Source organism: Giraffa tippelskirchi, chromosome 3, assembly GCF_054371585.1.
Source record: "Giraffa tippelskirchi isolate mGirTip1 chromosome 3, T2T-mGirTip1v1.2.pri, whole genome shotgun sequence".
NCBI classification, from domain to species: domain Eukaryota; kingdom Metazoa; phylum Chordata; class Mammalia; order Artiodactyla; family Giraffidae; genus Giraffa; species Giraffa tippelskirchi.
The window spans coordinates 177,174,760-177,192,952 of NC_137277.1; the positions used below are offsets into that span (position 1 = coordinate 177,174,760).

Below are 18,193 nucleotides of genomic sequence, written 5' to 3' on the forward strand. Positions count from 1 at the left end.
ATGTCAATACTGATTAATTATATTAGCTAATATAAATTATTTATTATTTGCCAGGAATCATACCAAACACTTCACATGTGAAGCCAATAGTAGTGCCAGACACAGAGTAACCTCTTGGGCTATTTGTTGCTTTATTGATATTAATAATACTTATGTGCGCATGAATGCTTGGTCGTGTCCGACCCTTTGCAACCCCATGGACTGTAGCCCACCAGGGTTCTCTGTCAATGGGATTCTTTAGGCAAGAATCCTGGAGTGGGTTGCCATTTCCTCCTCCAGGGGATCTTCCCGACCCAGGGATACAACCTGTGTCTCTGTCTCCTGCATTGGCCAGCAGGCTCTTTACCACTGAGCCACGTAGGCAGCCCAATATTTCTTAACTTTCATAGTAGTAAGTGCCATTATTAATGCAATTTTATTGGTAATGAAACTGAGGCACAGTGTGCTTCCTAAGATCACAAAAGTAGTAAGTGGTGGTGAATTCCTCCTCTGTCTGTAGACCAGAATCAGTACTATATTGCCTGAAAAATAGACATTTTGACCCTAGTAAGCCTAGTTTTGTCCAAGAGCCCTAATTATTCAGAAATGCTTAGGCTAAGACCTATGATTTGTAGACAAGAAGTATATTTTCAGTTAAGGAAGACATTTTGCATGATTTGAAAATTAGTAAGGAATCTTCCATAAGCCTCTTATCCTTATCCATCAGAGGGCAGGCAGAATGAAAACCACAGTCACAGAAAACTAATCAAACTGATCACATGGACCACAGCCTTGTCTAACTCAATCAAACTATGAACCATGCCATGTAGGGCCACCCAAGACGGATGGGTCATGGTGGAGAGGTCTGACATAACATGGTCCACTGGAGAAGGGAATGGCAAACCACTTCAGTATTCTTGCCTTGAGAACCCCATGAACAGTATGAAAAGGCAAAAAGATAGGACACTGAAAGATGAACTCCCCAGGTTGGTAGGTGCCAAATATGCTACTGGAGAAGAGTAGAGAAATAACTCCAGAAAGAATGACGAGACAGAGCCAAAGCAAAAACAACACCCAGTTGTGGATGTGACTGGTGATGGAGGTAAAAAATCCGATGCTATAGAGAAAAATATTGCATAGGAACATGGAATGTTAGGTCCATGAATCAAAGTAAATTGGAAGTGGTCAAACCAGGAAATGGCAAGAGTGAACATTGACATTTTAGGAATCATTGAACTAAAATGGACTGGAATGGGTGAATTTAACTCAGATGACCTTTATATCTACTACTGTGGGCAAGAATCCCTTAGAAGAAATGGAGTAGGCCTCATAGTCAACAAAAGAGTCCGAAATGCAGTACTTGGGTGCAATCTCTAAAACAACAGAATGATCTCTGTTCGTTTCTAAAAGTGGGTCTCTGTGTCATTCTCTCCCGCGGCACCCTCATCTTTTGTTTGATAGCACTAGTTGGGCCTTTATTATATGTTTATCTACTTCCCTCCCAATTCTTCATCTGTCTCTGCACTACCCTGGATACTCCATGTTAGTTTTATTCAGCTTGTATCCTCAGCACTGAGTCCAGGCCTGGCATAAATCTGCCATTCAATAAAAACATGTTAAATGAGTAGGTGAATAAGTAAAATATGACTTATTTTGATTAACTTCTCTAAACTTCACTTTGAACAAGGAGGATATTTAAAATATCTAACTAGTAAGGCAGAGGGCAGGAATGCATCAGAAAGCATGCCAAACAACAGAGTACTACTGTATAACACAGGGAACTATATATACAATGCTGCTGCTGCTAAGGCGCTTCAGTCGTGTCCGACTCTGTGCGACCCCATAGATGACAGCCCACCAGGCTCCCCCGTCCCTGGGATTCTCCAGGCAAGAACACTGGAGTGGGTTGCCATTTCCTTCTCCATATATACAATATCCTGTGATAAATCATAATGGAAAATAATATGAAAAAAAGTATATGTGTACATATGTGTGTGTGTATATATACACACATATATGGGCTTCCCTGGCTCAGTTGGTAAAGAATCTGCCTGCAAAGCAGGATACCTGGGTTCCATCCCTGGGTTAGGAGATCCCCTGGAGAAGGGCATGACAACCCACTCCAGTATTCTTGCCTGGAGCATTTCATGGAAAGAGAAGCCTGGCTGGCTCTAGTCCATGGGGTTGCAAAAGAGTCGGACACAACTTAGCAACTAAACAAATGACAACTGGGTTCCAAGGTTGAGTGTCCTCAGAGGAAGACCCAGGCGGAAGCTTTGCTAACTTGGCCTTGGGAGTCAGATGACTTGCTCTGCACTCTACTTGTTAGCAGCTAGACACTAAGTTCTGCCCAAGTGCAAAGGGGGAGAAATGAGATTGCATGTTTGGTTGGGAGGAGAGCCCAAAAATTGTGGGCGTGTTTTTATTTTTACTTATTTTTAAAAAACTTTTTGTTTTGTAGTAAGATATAACTGATTAACAATATTGTGATAGTTTCACGTGGACATGACTGAGTGACTAACACTTTAACTTTTAATGTGCATATATATATGTGTGTGTGTGTGTGTGTGTGTGTATATATATATGTCTGAATCACTTTGCCGTACCACAGAAATTAGCACAACTATACTTCAATAAAATCAAAATTTTACTTCAATAAAATGTTTTTTTAAAAAAAATAAAATATAGATGTATTTTGAAACAGAAAAGAAAGCATCCCAAGTGTTCAAGCCAAGTTCTAGAGCAGTGAGTATGCCAGAGGTCCCTGCTATGCTGAGTATTAACCTTTCAGTTGCCAGAAGGTGCAGAGGTCTAGGGGATCCCAGGGGAGACAGTGGGGGTGATGGGAAGCTGGAGGGGCACTTAGGGGATTTGCAGCAGCAATCAATACAAACATTTCACCAAGTTAGCAAGCATTTGAGACTACACTGGTGCAAACTAGCTAAATGTTACCCCTGTCTGTGAAATGGAAGAACTGACAGCCAGCTGATCAAAAGGGGTGCTGGGAGAGGTAACATCAATCAGCTCCATGACATGCTGGGAGAGGGAGGCCTGAGACAAAGAAAACAGCAACAGCTTAGGAAATACTAGGACAGAAATGGTTGCTTTCACCTTCTTGCTCCCCACTCCAGAGAGACAGAGAAATCCTAACAACCATGCCAAGTGTGGGGGGAATCCAGCTCCATTTGGAAAGGGTGCCTGTGTTGGAGAAATTGCAAATATGAAAAAACAGAACACAACCAGGTGGCAGGAGAGACTGAGACTCTCCAGGAGTTTCTTTCTTAACTAAAGAAAGTTAGAAATTGCAGTCCCTCCATGAAAAGCCTGACCAGCACCCCCTGAAGTGTTCAAGACCCTAGGCCCTTTCCTCCTCTCTCTGCTTGTAAAGTGCTTTGACCCAAAAGCTCATTCAAAGTAGGGGCAGAGGCTCCAGAGCTCTTCAGGTCTTTGGTCTTATCCACACCAAGACCTTTGAATTTGCTTCTCTTTTGAGCAGCCCTTTGGAAGCGGACTTCTTGAGCATGACAGAACCAGCTGCTGGGGGTAAAGCCAGCCTTCCTGATGAAAACAAGAGATGCCTTACATCTGATGTCAACAGAAAGAGGACTTTACTATAAGGATAGAAGTCTTGTTGCAGAATCCAAAGCTGGGGACTGAGAAAGGGAGACCATCAGAAACTGCAACCCAAGCACTGGCTTTGCTTTTCTTTCCAACGTCAGGCTGACTGGCCTTATTTCTTGGTATGCCTCGTGGAAAATGCCCATTGTCAACATCTCCTTCGATTATAGCACCTCTATTCAGAATCAGGAGAAGGCAATGGCATCCCACTCCAGTACTCTTGGCTGGAAAATCCCATGGACGGAGGAGCCTGGTAGGCTGCAGTCCATGGGGTCGTGAAGAGTCGGACACGACTGAGCGACTTCACTTTCACTTTTCCCTTTCATGCACTGGAGAAGGAAATGGCAACCCACTCCAGTATTCTTGCCTGGAGAATCCCAGGGACGGCGGAGCCTGGTGGGCTGCCGTCTATGGGGTCGCACAGAGTCGGACATGACTGAAGTGACTTAGCAGTAGCAGTATTCAGAATCAGGCAAGGCAGCAGGGCTTCAGCGCCATTCCAGGGTTCTGGAAATGGGATGTGATTGGTTGGCTTGAGTTAGGCGCCTGCCCTTGACCAGTCATCAGTGGCTTGGGTGAGAGGTGGACTCACAGGTATGTTTGGCTGTTCTCCCTGGTTCTGTGCACACAGAAGGGGTGGGGTGTTCCTAGACGGGGGATACTGGGCAGGCAGTAGATAGAAAGTACCCTGTAAATATGATTTATCCATGTCAATCAGCTAGAAAATGGCATTCCAGGTTCAAATGACTCTGTGTTCTTCCATTTTGCTCCATTTTGGGGGTATGAAATGAAGGTCATTTCTCTGGGGGCGGGGAGCCTTGTTGGAGGGACACCAGAAGTGAAGCCCACAGCCTCAGACTCCAGTAAGCGTTCAGAGAGCTGAAGTTAGTGAGTACAACAGTGTTTGCCAATCCCGGCTTCCAGGCTAGACTGTAAACTGAAGAGGATTGTATGTGTCTAGCTTGGGTCCTGGTAGGGAGGGTTTTTTATGTTAAGTCACTTCAGTCATGTCTGACTGTTTGCAACCCTATGGACTGTAGCCCACCAGGCTCCTCTGTCCATGAGATTCTCCAGGCAAGAATACTGGAGTGGGTTGCCATCCCTCTTCCAGGAGATCTTACTGACCCAAGCATGGAACCCACATCTCTTACATCTCCTGCACTGGCAAGTGGGTTCTTTACCACTAGCTCCACCTGGGAAGCCCTAGTAGGGAAGAGTCGTTGGTAATTGTTTAGGGAAGAGAGAGAGGGAAGGAAGAAAAAAGAAAGGAAGGAAAGAAGGAAGGGAGGGAGGGAGAGAGGGATTGTGATTCTAAAGCACTTATAGAGCTTGGTACAAAGAAAGATAATCATAAGTAACATTTATTGAGCACTTAGTATTCTAAGACTTTGCAGGTGTTAAATCATTAATCCTCATATACTATCAATTGACTGAATATTATTGTTCTCTTTTATTCTATTCTTTTATCCTATTCTCTTTCATAGATAAGATACTGAAGCTCACAAAGGTGAAGTTCACCCAGGTTCACCATGTTAATGGCAAAACCATTGCAAATCTAAGCAGTCTGGCTCCAGAGCCTCCACCCTCAACCATTGCACCACACAGTCCTCTAGGTGTCAGTAGCCCACTCAGAGAATCAGAATCTTTGGGGGTAGGACCTGGGGATCTGTATTTGAGCCAGGGTTCCCAGCTGATTCTGATGCATAACCAGCATTAGACCTAAAATCATAGATTTAAAAATTAACAGCAGGCCTGGGGCCATGTGACTAAAACAAACAAGACTGTTTCCAGGCTTTTAAAGTTTATCTGATCATATGAACATGAGGCTTGCCAAATAATGTTGATTGATTGTATCCCCTTTGTGAGGAGGGAACCCAGACCCAGATCAATTACAAAGAACCCTCCGGGGACCTTTGAGCAGGCGGCCAGCTCAGGGGGACCTGCCTATGAGACATTTTCCAAAGGGGCTCCAGTCACAGGCCACCGTCCTTGGGAGAGCCAGGATTGACTGTGTACCTGCCTAGTTCCTGGACTTTGATCTCCCATCTGACCTCCTTCTCACCCCTGCTCTCATCTGACAACTCCTGCTGGGTTGACCCCATCTCTGACCCCAGCCTGCCCCAGTTTTCAGCCTCACTGCTCCAGGCTGCGATCTCACATGATGACAGCTTGAGGCAGGACAATATTTGTATCAGCCACCAATAATAGGAACAAGATACCATCTCTTCTAATAATAGAGTGACAAATGGAATATTCACGTCAAAAGAACTGTGTCTTTCAGAGTGGAATTCAGGTATTTTAAACCAACTCGGCAACTGTCAATGAAAGTGAGATGCAGAAACAGTGAGAAGTAAATGGCCCTTGGTACTAACTGGAGCAAACGTTCTTTCATTGATTAAACAAATGGTTATTGAGAGACAGTTTTATGATGGTTTCTATGTTAACACTGGGGGCAAAAAAGATGAACAAGACACTGTGTATGCCCCCAAGGAGTTCCCTCATGCTCATCTGCTGCAGGATTCAGAGAAGTGATGCTTCCAAGATTAGTCAATGAACGTGACCAAAGAGAAGAAAAGCTGCAGGATTGCACTGTCAGAGAGGGGATGGTTCTAGATTTGTCTGAAGTTCCAAAGTCCCTCAAATACTGGACCAGCCTATGGAAGCTTGGAGGAGCCAGTAATGAGCCTTGGAACACAAACACCTTTTAAAAACCTAGTGTCTTTGTAGATACAATCAAGTTAAGATGAGGTCTTAGAGCTTCATTGTGGCTCAGCTGGTAAAGAAACCGCCTGCAATGAGAGAGACCTGGGTTTGATCCCTGGGTTGGGAAGATCCCATGGAGAAGGGAAAGGCCTACCCTCTCCAGTATTCTGGCCTGGAGAATTCCATAGATTGTATAGTGGACACGGCTGAGCGACTTTCACTTTCACTTTACTGGATTAGAGTGGGTCCTACTCCAACAGGACTAGTATTCTCAAGGCAGAGATTGGAGTGATACACGCATAAGCCAAGGATTGCTGGCAACCTCCAAAAGCTACCAGAGAGGCGCTGATTAGATTTTCCCTCTTCGCCCACAGGAAAGAACCAATTCTGCTGGCACTTTAATTTTGGACTTCTGGTCTCCTGAATTGTGAGAGTAAATTTTTATGTTGTTTTAAGTCACTTGGCTTGTGGTATTTTGTTACAGCAGCCCTAGTAAACTAATATACTTATCCAAGGCCATTATTTGGAAATCATCCCACTGATGGATGTTAACAGAGCCCTTAGAAGCACCAGCGGCCCTGACATCTCTCCAAATGTTCTTTGAAGATGAGTCATCATTGTGTCTCTCGTAGATCTCTGGGGAAAAAAAAAAGCTACAGCAGCAGCCTGATTCCCCCAGGGAGAGGGAGGAAGGCCTTCCACATGATTATTTAGCAGAAAGAGGATGCAAGGAGGTGGGGAGGAGGGTTGCCAGCTGCTTCTCTTCCCCAATGGGGACAGTCCAAGAAAAAAAGGAGGCTTTCATCACTATAAGAGGATGTCACAGTCATTTACTTGCACCCATTCAGTAAACACACATGGAACACTTACTGTGCTGGGCACTGCTAGCCACCAGGGAGAGTGTGTGTATGGATGGGAGAGGAATGCTAAAGAAAGAGAACTGAGTTCCAAGAGCTGAGCTGGAGTGGAAAGCCTGTGGCATGGAGGGTCATTAGCATGGACTTGGGTATTAGACAGTCCAGGCTTGAATCCTGGTTCCACCACTGACTTCCACTGTGTTTTGGGGCAAGTTCACATCTTGGACTCCAGGTGTTCATTCTACTCTAAGTATATATGATATATAGCACAGGGCCAGTGTAAGTGCTCACTAAATATTAGTTCTTTTCATTATTGGAAAGTAAAGACATCACTAGAAATATCTCAGTAAAAGAGAAATGTGATTATGATCAAGAAGGATCTCTGTCCTGAGAGTAGGAGGCCCTCATCACCTCCTACCAGAAACTATCTGACTGAATGCTCAGAACAACTCCAGGAGGAAGTAAGTCTCATTCTACAAATAATGTAACCCTGGTTTGAGGATGTAAAATAACTTGACCAATTTCACAGAACAGAATGTGGCAGAGTCCACATTCAAAGTAGAACCCCGAAGCACATCTTCTTATTGCAAGTCAGAGGGGAAAGGAGCAGCATATAGTTAGGAAGGGTCCAAAGCATTTTGCTTAGGGCTGCAGTCGCCTCTACAGAAAGTACACTGTTTGTATTGGACTCCATGTTTATTTTGTCGAATTAGCAAACATATCTCTAGGGCTTCCTATTGGGTGTTCTAAGCACCTTATGTTAGTAACTCATTTATCTTCACAAGAGCCTGTAAGGTGAGCACTGTATTTTTCCCATTTTGCAGATGTGGAAATTGAGACACAGAGAGGTTAAGCAAGTTTCCCAAGGACACAGAGAATAATGGAAGCAGGGTTCATACTTGTTTCTTCAGCTGCAGAGACAATGCTCTTAAATACTGTCTATACCGCCCCATCTTTCAGGATGGTGGCAGAGTGGCCATTGAAGTGTGTGCATGGGGGGAAGGGGAAAGGATTAGCATCCACCCCTGCAAGCCACCCTTTGGTGCTATTGCTGCAATAAGCCCTGAGTAATTTGACCCTATAAGGTGAATGGCGGGATGGGGGCTGTTTAGCCCTGGGATTCTCTGAGTCAACAGCTTCTCATCACTGCCCCACTTCCTGAAAACTCTTTACGCCTCAGCTTTGGAAACCCTTTGAGCACAAAGAACTCATTTCCTGTGGCCAGGAAGGTCGGGAAGAGTTCCTGATGACAGCTCATCTCCCTCATTAAGGCGCTCATAAAAGTGTTTCAAGAAGCCTGACTTATGGCTCCACTGCGTGTCAAGATCCCTTTCTGCAAGGAGCCACTCCGGTAATTTGGTGCTAGGAGATGTACAGGAGAAACCAGCTCCTTTGAGTCCAGGAATTATTTATGATCCTAAGAAGAGAGGATGTCATTTGGAGAGATAACAAACCTTCACCAGCACAACAGGCCGTTTAATATGCCACAAGGGATGAGAGACAGCTCCAGAATTCCAAAGCCAGCTAGGAAACCTTGAGAGATTCTGTACATGTGGGTTGTCTGTTCCTGCGAAAGCTCCTGTGTCAATAACAGCTAACAATTATGGAGGTTTTACTTCTAAGCCATAGCTTGTGCTAAATACTTTTTGTTCATTAATTCATTTGATTCTCACACCATTCCTATCCTATTTTACAAATGAGGACATTGAGGCAGAGCGGTTAAGTAACTTTCCCTAGGTCACACAGTTAGTGAGTAGGCAAATTAGAATTTTAACCCAATTAGGTCTGCCTCCAAGTTTGGGCTCTTGAACACCAAACATCACAGCTTAGGAGGAAATTGGGTTTTAAGTCAGCCCAATAAGGCTAAATGTACTTACAGGCAAAATTACATTTGCTAATCTCTTAAAATGCCTATAAAGTTTAGTATATTTGGTTTGAGGTATTACTATTTTGTCCAATAATTAGTTAGAGATCCACTGAGCTGAGCTAAAGGAAGAAGTAGAGGAAAGCCTAAATGTAGGCACCTATTCTTTTAAGCTATTCTGCCTTCACCAAACTATCAAATTCCCCAGGGGTAAAACTGAAGAGCTGAGAATTATAGAGTGTCCTTAACCCACCTGCAGGGGTGACTCTGTTTTCCTTTAATATTTAGCCTCTGTGACCTTAACACGTATCACCTGTCATGTAATATTTTGCAAGATTAATAGAGAACATGGTCACATCTTAAGAGGATAGGAGAGAAAGTTCTGTTTGAGAAGAAGTTCTGAAGTCTGAATCTAAATTAAATGAGCCTAGTCCCAATGAGACTCTAGGAGACTAGCTTTGGAGACAGATAAACCTGGATTTGAACCCTTATCTGTTACTTCCTAGCTGTGTAACCTGCCTGGAGAATCCCAGGGACGGCGGAGCCTGGTGGGCTGCCGTCTATGGGGTCGCACAGAGTCGGACACGACTGAAGCGACTTAGCAGCAGCAGCAGTTAGCAGCTGTGTAACCTTGGGCAATTTACTTAACTTCCCAAAGGCTCAGTTTCTTAATATGTAAAATGGTCATAACAATGCCATCATGTTTGAATTAAAAAGTTTATAAAGTAGCAAGCTTGAATATAAATCATAGTGATTAAGCACTAGTTCTTAAGAGCTGTTTGACCAAAGACAGATCACCGTCACCTCTCAGAGCTTCATTTCTCCTCATCTGCAATTTGGGCATCATTGTTCTGCCTACTAATCTCAAAGGTCATTGTAAGGAAACACTAAAGCCCTGTACAGAGTTTCTATGAGGATTGTGCCAGCTGCTTGGTATACCTGGAATTGTGAGGAGGTGCTGGGAGACCCCTACTGGAGAAAATAACTCGGGGGCTCTTAAGTCATAAATGGGCTCCGATCTCTAGTTTTGTCATTCGGTGTGCCTCTGTGACTTTGGATGAGTGACCTACCCTCTCTGAGCCTCCTCATTTCCTTCTACCAGTGGGGTTACAGACATCACAGGGTTATCCAGGGAATCATATTCTGCAGAAAAGTGTCAGACCCATGGTAAACGCACGATAAATGTCTGCGGAATCTGAATCCTTCTGAGAGGAGCCAAAGGAGCCAAATTCAGTCCCTCTCCTTCCAAAGGGTGAGAAGTGTGGGGATGCCTTCACACCAGCTCAGGTAGGGAAGATGCTCTGTGCCTCCCCCCTACCCCCCTTCCCTCCCAGACGTTGCCATGGCCACCGGTTCAGGCCCGGAGCAGCACCTAGGCGTGTTCAACCCAATCCCCGCCTCTCCACAGTGCCAATTGGCCGGAGAGGCCACGTGACGCACGCTGGTATGCTAATATATGGTAATCACCCCACGCCCCTCCTCCCCAGGCCTTGGCCGAGTAGCCAGCAGGGTGCGCGGCGCCGAGCCGAGGGGGCGGGCTGAGGGGCGGCCCCCGGGAGAGAGCAGCCAGGTGGAGGAGGAGCGCGAACGCGACCGCAGGTAACGGGCGGGCGCGTGCGCGCTGGGGCCGGCTCGCGGCGAACTGGCAGCGCGCGGGGCACTCGGGCAGCCGTGCTGCCGGCTTAACCCTTTGGGCACCCAGCTGTCAAGGCCGGGCCGGGCCGGGCCGCGCTGGGCGGGGCATTGCCGTGGGCACCGGCAGGCAGGCGGCGGCGGCCTGACCCGGGATCTGCGCCGTGGGGCCCGCGTGGGGGCCGAGCAGCCCGGGCGAGCGGATCGACCGGCCGCTGCGCGCCCTGGGGGTCGGGACGCAGCCGGGCGAGGACTGCGGGGCAGCTCTGGGGCCGGGACTCGCGGGGGGCTGCGGGGAACCGGCTGCAGTACCCGCACTCGCGCGGTTTCTCTGGGTGGAGGGGCCGAGTCCCCCCCACCGCCACCGCCCAGAGGCCCGCGCCTGAGTAGCCCGTGGCCTTGCGCGGCCTGCGTCTCCTCCGCGCGTCCCGCGGAGTGCGAGGAGACCTGGGGGTCGGGCCTGACCTCGGCGCCCCCTCCCAGCCGCGTCCTGACAGCCCAGCCGCCGGCACTTTTGACCCGGAGTCAAGCTGGGGCCCCAGGGGGACGAAGGCAAGAGCGGTGCTTGGGGGGCACCAGTCAAGGGACCTGGGGATTGTCGGTGCTGGGAGGAGCTGACAATCCCCTAAAGGAAAAGCAGGCCCCCAAGATTTGCCAGGTTTCAGAAGGAGGGATGCCCAAGAAAGGCACTGGCCCCTGGTTTTCTGTGCTGGGTGATGATCTGACACTCATGGGAAAAGGTCACTGCTGGACACCTGGATCGGGTCTGTCATGTCCAGAGGAACCGGCTGTTTGCGTGAGTTTCTAACAAATTTATTATTAGGCCAGGATTAAATTTATATTCCTCCCTCACTCTCCTATTAGGTCTGCTACAGAAGTGTGTTTTTTTAATTACCCACCACCACCAATTGACTAAGAATGGTGGCAGCTTTAGGCTTACAGTGTAATTTAGCTTTCACTGCAATAGAAATGGTAGGATGGGCCATGTGCCACTAATACCAAGCTTGCCCTGGGAGCTTCTTGGAAGTTGGGGGGGGGGCGGGGGACGGGGAGATGGCTATTTCTCTCACCAGTGCAGATGAAAAACTGACTAATGTGCCAGTGATATCAATAGAATTTCTTTCATGAGTCTAAAGTCCTTTCTTCTGAATCAAGGGAAAGTGCAGTTACACATGAAAAGTACCAGGGACCAATTTGATTTTTGCAAGTGAAGTGCAAATTTCACTTGCACGTTGCTCTTGATGGCTTTTATCACACAACAACAAACTCTTGCTGTTTGCCAGGCACTCTGCTATGTCTTGGGGATGCAAAGATGAATAAGATAATTAATCCTTGTCCTCAGAGAAGTAGTAGGAGAGACAGAAATAAAATTGCCAGTTAAAGTGGTAACAGCATAATAGATGTGTCCATAAAGAAGCACAGAGGAGGGAACAGATAGCTGTGTGAGAGGATCTAGGAAGGCTTCCCAGAAAAGAACATGTTTAAGTAAGGTCTTGAAGGATGAATAGGAGTTTGCCTTGCAGGGAAGATTGGGAAGAACAGAAACAGCAGCCAAAGCAAAGGAAACTGTGAATATAGATGCTTTAGGAGTATGGTATCTCTAAACAACGGCTTTAATGCAGCCATAGCCTTTTTCCTTTCTTGACAAAGTAACCTAGAATTTCTAATAACACAGTTTCCAGTGATAGATTCCATTTTGTTGATCTTCTCCCCCACATTTTTCCCTCATCATTTTTTTTGAGCTTCACTCTTGGTCTTTATCACTCATATCTTTCCAAGAAGTGTCCAACCATATGAAGGTGGGAAAGAAGTCATTTGCTATAGCTCCAGGGTAGAGGACTGGAACACTGGGCATAGATGTGATGCTAGAGGCACCATCCCAGGAGGGCAAGTCTAAACTATACAGTAAGGGAGCAATATGGGTCATACCCAAGGAAGCCATGCTGAACATCCAGTCTGTGAGGTCAGATTTGTGAGACCTTGGGAAGTGAGTAATCAGGTGAGAAGCTGGAAGGATCTGGACTGTGATGTGGCTCAAGACAAACAGTTTGGGACTGAGACCATAAATCACGCAGAGATGATAGAGCCTGCTGTTAGTGGTCCAGCCCTGGAGAACAGAGTTGGATCTGACAGCTTCAAGCAGCTGAGGAAAAGGACACCATCATCTCTTCAATAGAATATTTCCAGTACTTCCTTCTGTCTGTTCTTACTTCTCTTTAGTATTACCTTACTGTTATCTTCTTTGATCCAGTTTCCACTCATGATTCACTTTGATTAGGCTTCTTTTACTGAGGTCTTAGCTACCAGAGCAGAGAAAATCCTGTTCTGCTGCCTTAGCCTCTGCTTCTAGAACTGTAAATAGTCCATTTTTCTCTCATAAGCCATCCACTTAGCCAGCCTGTTTTTACTTCCTGCTCATTTGGAAACAGAGCAAGGGTGTGCTCAGAGGTGGCCAAGTAGACCTCATCCCCAAAACCTACCTAATGTTTGACTCAGAGAAAGGCCTTTTAGCTTTGCTGAAACCAAAATTTATTTTTAGAATGGAACATGGTGCTGCTGCTGCTAAGTCACTTCAGTCGTGTCTGACTCTGCAACTCCATAGACGGTAGCCCACCAGGCTCTGCTGTCCCTGGGACTCTCCAGGCAAGAACACTGGAGTGGGTTGCCATTTCCTTCTCCAATGCATGAAATTGAAAAGTGAAAGTGAAGTCACTCAGTCGTGTCCGACTCTTCGCAACCCCATGGACTGCAGCCTACCAGGCTCCTCTGTCCATGGGATTTTCCAGGCAAGAGTACTGGAGTGGGTTGCCATTGCCTTCTCTGGAACATGCTGAATTTTTGGCAAATCCCCCTCTTGAACTCAATTACAGATCAAGCCTCATAAAGAACATGACACTGGGTTGATATGCTTAATTTGCTCTGCTGAGATTGACAATTCTGTAAGTGCTGAGAATCACAGGTGCTACTTAAGCAATCTTCTCAATCAGCATGTTTACTGAGCACCTGCTTGTGTGTAAATACTGTGCTGTATTTGAGCTTTGGAGGAGACAGGAAAATGAGAGAGGTGGTGTAGTCCAGGGGTTATTCTCAGCTAAACAAGGATTTGGATCCCAGTTCTAGAAGTTACTTGCTGTGTGGCTTGGGCATGTTATTTGACCTTGTTTCTTTGTGTGTAATAATGCCACCTACTTTATATACTTGTGAGAATTCAATATGAAGCATATTTCCATAAATTTTCAAAGTACTAAACGTATGATATTATCAGAATTGCAAAAAGAGATCATTGTGGACTATGATTATCAAGGAAGGCTTTTTTTCAGAGATATGGTGGATTTTGTTATATACAGAGAAGGAAAGTGGGAGGGATTTCTAGACAGAAGAAAATATGTTCATAAAACACAAGACTGGAGCACGGAGGAAAATTTTCAGGGGTCAGTTGATGAAACTGACCCATGTGGCAAGATCAGAATATATAACTATAGAAGTTGTAAGATTGTAAGTGTTGATTGAAGCCAGAATTTTTTTAATTTATTTATTTTTTAAATTGAAGGATAATTACTTTACAGTACTTTGTTGTTTTCTATCTGAAGCTGGATTTTAACAGGCATTGAATGCCAAACTAAGGAGTTAGGGCTTTATCCTGTATGATGGAAAGTCTGAAGATGTTTGGTTAAGGAAATGGAGGTTGTAAAAGTAGTATGTTAAGAAGATTCTCAACAGTGTATAGAATAAACTTTAGAAGGGGTAGAAAGAACTGTACAACCAATTAGCTGGTTATTTAAATCATTTAGGTGTGAGGGGATAAGGAATTAAATTAGGATGATGGCAGTGAAAATAGAAAGAGGTAGGTTCAATAAATGTTATAAAGCAGGGGTCCCCAATCCCTGGGCTGTGGTCTATTAGGTCGGCCGCACAACAGGCGTGAGCAGCAAGTAAGGGAAAGAAGCTTCATCTATATTTACAGCCACTCTCCATCACTGACATTACCACCTGAACACTGCCTCCTGTCAGATCAGTAGTGGCATTAGATTCTCATAGAAGCTTGAACCCATCTGTGAACTTGGCATGTAAGGGATCAAGGTTGAGTGTTCCTTGTAAGAATCATCCTGAAAGGATCCCCTCACCAGCCCTGGTCCATGGAAAAATTATCTTTCATGAAATTGGTCCCTAGTGCCAAAAAGGTTGGAGACCACTGTTATAAAGGAAGCATGAACAGTACTCTGACTGATAGACATGGGGAACAAGAAGTAAGGAAGAATCAAATGTAGCCTTGAACATGAGTGACAAGATCAACAGAAATAAGACAGATGGAAAGAAAAGTTAGTTTGGAGGAGAAGAGGAAAACCTAAATGCTAGTTATCTTGAGGTGATACTGGAATTTATAAGTGGGTGCATCCCCTAATTATTTGGAAACTGGTGGGGGAGGCACTAGTGTTCAAAAGAGAGAAGTCAGGGAGTCTTACATGTAGGTGATAATTAAAGGCATGTGATTCCTGTAGCTCCTGCTTGATTCTTAGTGGTGTAACAGCATAGAAATAGAGGTGTAGAGGACCAAGGTTTAAGCATGGAGATTGCCCGCATTCAAGGAGGTCAGAAGAAGAAATGGGGTCAGTATGGTGGAAAATAAGAAATATCACAGAAACAAGAGAATCATCTAATTTATTCACCCCACAAATGCATTCTCTTCATGGCCATTTATTTAGGTACCTGATAGATACCTATCAGACATGCTGTTGGCCTTGAGGGTATAGTATTGCAGAAGTGAAGCAAAGAGAGGGTTTCAAGCTGAAGGGATTGATCAGCAGTATGAAATTTTACATAAAAAGCAGGAAGTGTCCCTTCTATTTAGTAAACAGGAGTCATTAGTAACTTTTTAAAAATAGTCTCAATTCTGTGGAGGATAGCCATAAGTTATTAAATACCAGATTAAAGAGGAGAGGGCGTGAGATATGGGTAAGAAATGGAAACATCATGTATATTACCTTTTGCATGTTTGGCAGTAAAAGGAAAAAGAGAAATAGGGAAGAGATTAGAGAAGGCAAAAGAGTCAAACAAAAGATTTGCTTTTCCCTGTCTACTTCATTATTTTAGTTGTCCTGAAATATCATTTTCGTTCTTTCATATCCTTAACAGCAGTTCAGCAATTCATTTCTTAAACTTACTGCTTTGAGAATTACCTGTACATTTCATTGAATAATAATAAGATAGCTACCATTTATTGAGTGCTTACCTGTGTTAAGCACCTTGTATACATTCTATTCAGTTCAGTTCAGTTCAGTCGCTCAGTCATGTCCAACTCTTTGCAACCCCATGAATCACAGCACACCAGGCCTCCCTGTCCATCACCAACTCCCAGAGTTTACCCAAACCCATGTCCATCAAGTCAGTGATGCCATCCAACCATCTCATCCTCTCTCGTCCCCTTCTCCTCCTGCCCCCAATCCTTCCCAGCATTAGGGTCTTTTCAATGAGTCATTCTATTCATTATCCCATTTAATCCTCACAGTACTGGACTGCAACCATACAACCTACTAGAAGCCTGGAGAGGCCAAGTGAATTGAATATGATCGTGTAATTAATGAGGGGCAAAGATGAGATGTGGACCCAGCTTTGACTCTCAAGCCCTATGAAAGGATCATATTATACCATCCCTGAAGGCCAAGCTAGCTTTACGGATGTGTGACCTGTGCAGCCTCCTGGGGCCCTGAATTTATACAAACCCCACACTCAGTTGAATGCTCTGTTGTTGCTCTCTTGAAATTCTTGATAATTTTTAAACAAGGAGACCTGCCCTTTTATTTTGCACTGGTATGAAAGTCACTCCCTGCTAAAGCTAGGAAAGCATTTTCTGCTGATAATTCCTTTTGGTTGCATAACCTGAAGTCCTTGGTATATCATGGTACACCATCACATTTTCCTGTCTTTTCAATTTGACTCCTGATATAAAGGGCAAAAGGGGGGTATTTTGAAATTCAAGTATTAAGAGATATCCAGTATGAAAAGAAAAAGGAGGCAAGGAATTATTTACTCAGAATGGCTTCTGAAACCTCATTCATCATATCATTAGAGTATGATTGGATCAAGTAACTGTCCTGATCCTCCCAATTGCTGTTACTCCCAATTTAAGTAAGAAATAGTTAATTTCTATTTCTTGTATAGTCAGATGTTCCCAACTTCTAGGAAGCTGGGAAGACCATTTCATAACCCACTGAAACAGAAATTGGGGTTGAACAGGTATTTGCCCTGATCTGATAATTTCTTAACCAGACTGGTGCCACTGGGGACTACCCAGCGGGTTTGAAACATGTGGCCCTGTTCCCCACATTTATCATGAATGTTCCTATCTCTTTCTTGCCTTTTTTTGCCCACTCTACTCCTTCGTCTACTTGTATGGATCTTGAAAACCAGAAACACTTAAGTTTTGGTATTGTCTCTCATCTTAGGCTTTATAACCACTACTTGGAACTGAGAACAAGTTAAGTTTTTCTGGCTTTCATGGTTATTGCTCTCTAAAAAACAACATTTACTCATTCTCAGGCTCCTCCCACTACCAGTGTCTCTGAGTAATCATTTGACCGGGTACTGACCAAATCCTGACACCACTTGATACTAGCTAATCGCTTGACCAAGTCCTAGCACCAGCCAACATAGATTCCTTTGTGAAGGATCTCAGGCAGGATTTTGCAGTTGTGTCGCTTTCTCTATTACCAACGTCATTCCCATCCCAGAACAAGCTAATTACTTTCACTCCACTCCCATCATGGGTCAGGTGAGCCTAAGAATCTGTGAGATTAAAAACATGAAGAGATTTAGAGTATGGCCTACAGTGTACGTCAGGAGAGTCTAGATGGCCGGGTGTTCTCCATGGTCTCCTACTTGTGCTGCTCGCAGAGTCTCCATAAGGCACTGTAGTAATTATCTATTGCTTTAAACAATTATTCCCAAATTTATCAGCTTAAAACAACAACCTTTTCTGTCTTTTAAGATCAAAGTATTACATCTCAGAAGCATTTCCCAATTTGCTTTGAATGAGTTGTATCCTTCCTCTCCGATCTTCCTTTGTGCTGTTGTTGTTCAGTCGCTCAGTCATGTCTGACTGTTTGAGACCCCAGGGCATACAGCGCACCAGGCTTCCCTGTCCTTCCCGTCTCCCGGAGCTTGCTCAAACTCATGTCCATTAAGTTGGTGTTGCCATCCAGTCATTCTGTCCTCTGTCATCCCCTTCTCCTGCCTTCAATCTTTCCCAGCATCAGGATCTTTTCTAATGAGTTGGCTCTTCCCATCAGGTGGCCAAAGTATTGGAGCTTCAGCTTTAGCATCAGTCCTTCCAATGAATATTCAAGGTTGATTTCTCATAGGATTTACTAGTTTGATCTCCTTGTAGTCCAAAGGACTCTCAGAGTCTTCTCCGACACCACAGTTCAAAAGCATCAATTCTTCGGCGCTCAGCCTTCTTTATGGTCTAACTCCCACATCTACACATGGCTACTGGAAGAACCATAGCTTTGACTATACGGACCTTTGTTGGCAAAGTAATGTC

At 44.8% G+C, this 18,193-nt stretch overlaps 1 protein-coding gene across 5 annotated transcripts in view; it reads left to right on the plus strand.

The window, feature by feature from the left end:
- Nucleotides 1-10,497: 10,497 nt before the first annotated feature.
- The window catches only part of PHC2 (polyhomeotic homolog 2), a 110,421-nt gene continuing 102,725 nt past the window's right edge, over nt 10,498-18,193 (plus strand). For 3 of the 5 annotated variants that reach the window (XM_081585714.1, XM_081585715.1, XM_081585717.1), the window contains exon 1: nt 11,077-11,449. The gene's annotated coding sequence lies outside the window, so the exon portion shown is untranslated. Of the gene's footprint in view, nt 10,621-11,076; nt 11,450-18,193 lie in introns of those variants that run through there. The other 2 variants (XM_081585716.1, XM_081585718.1) reach the window with 1 other exon arrangement.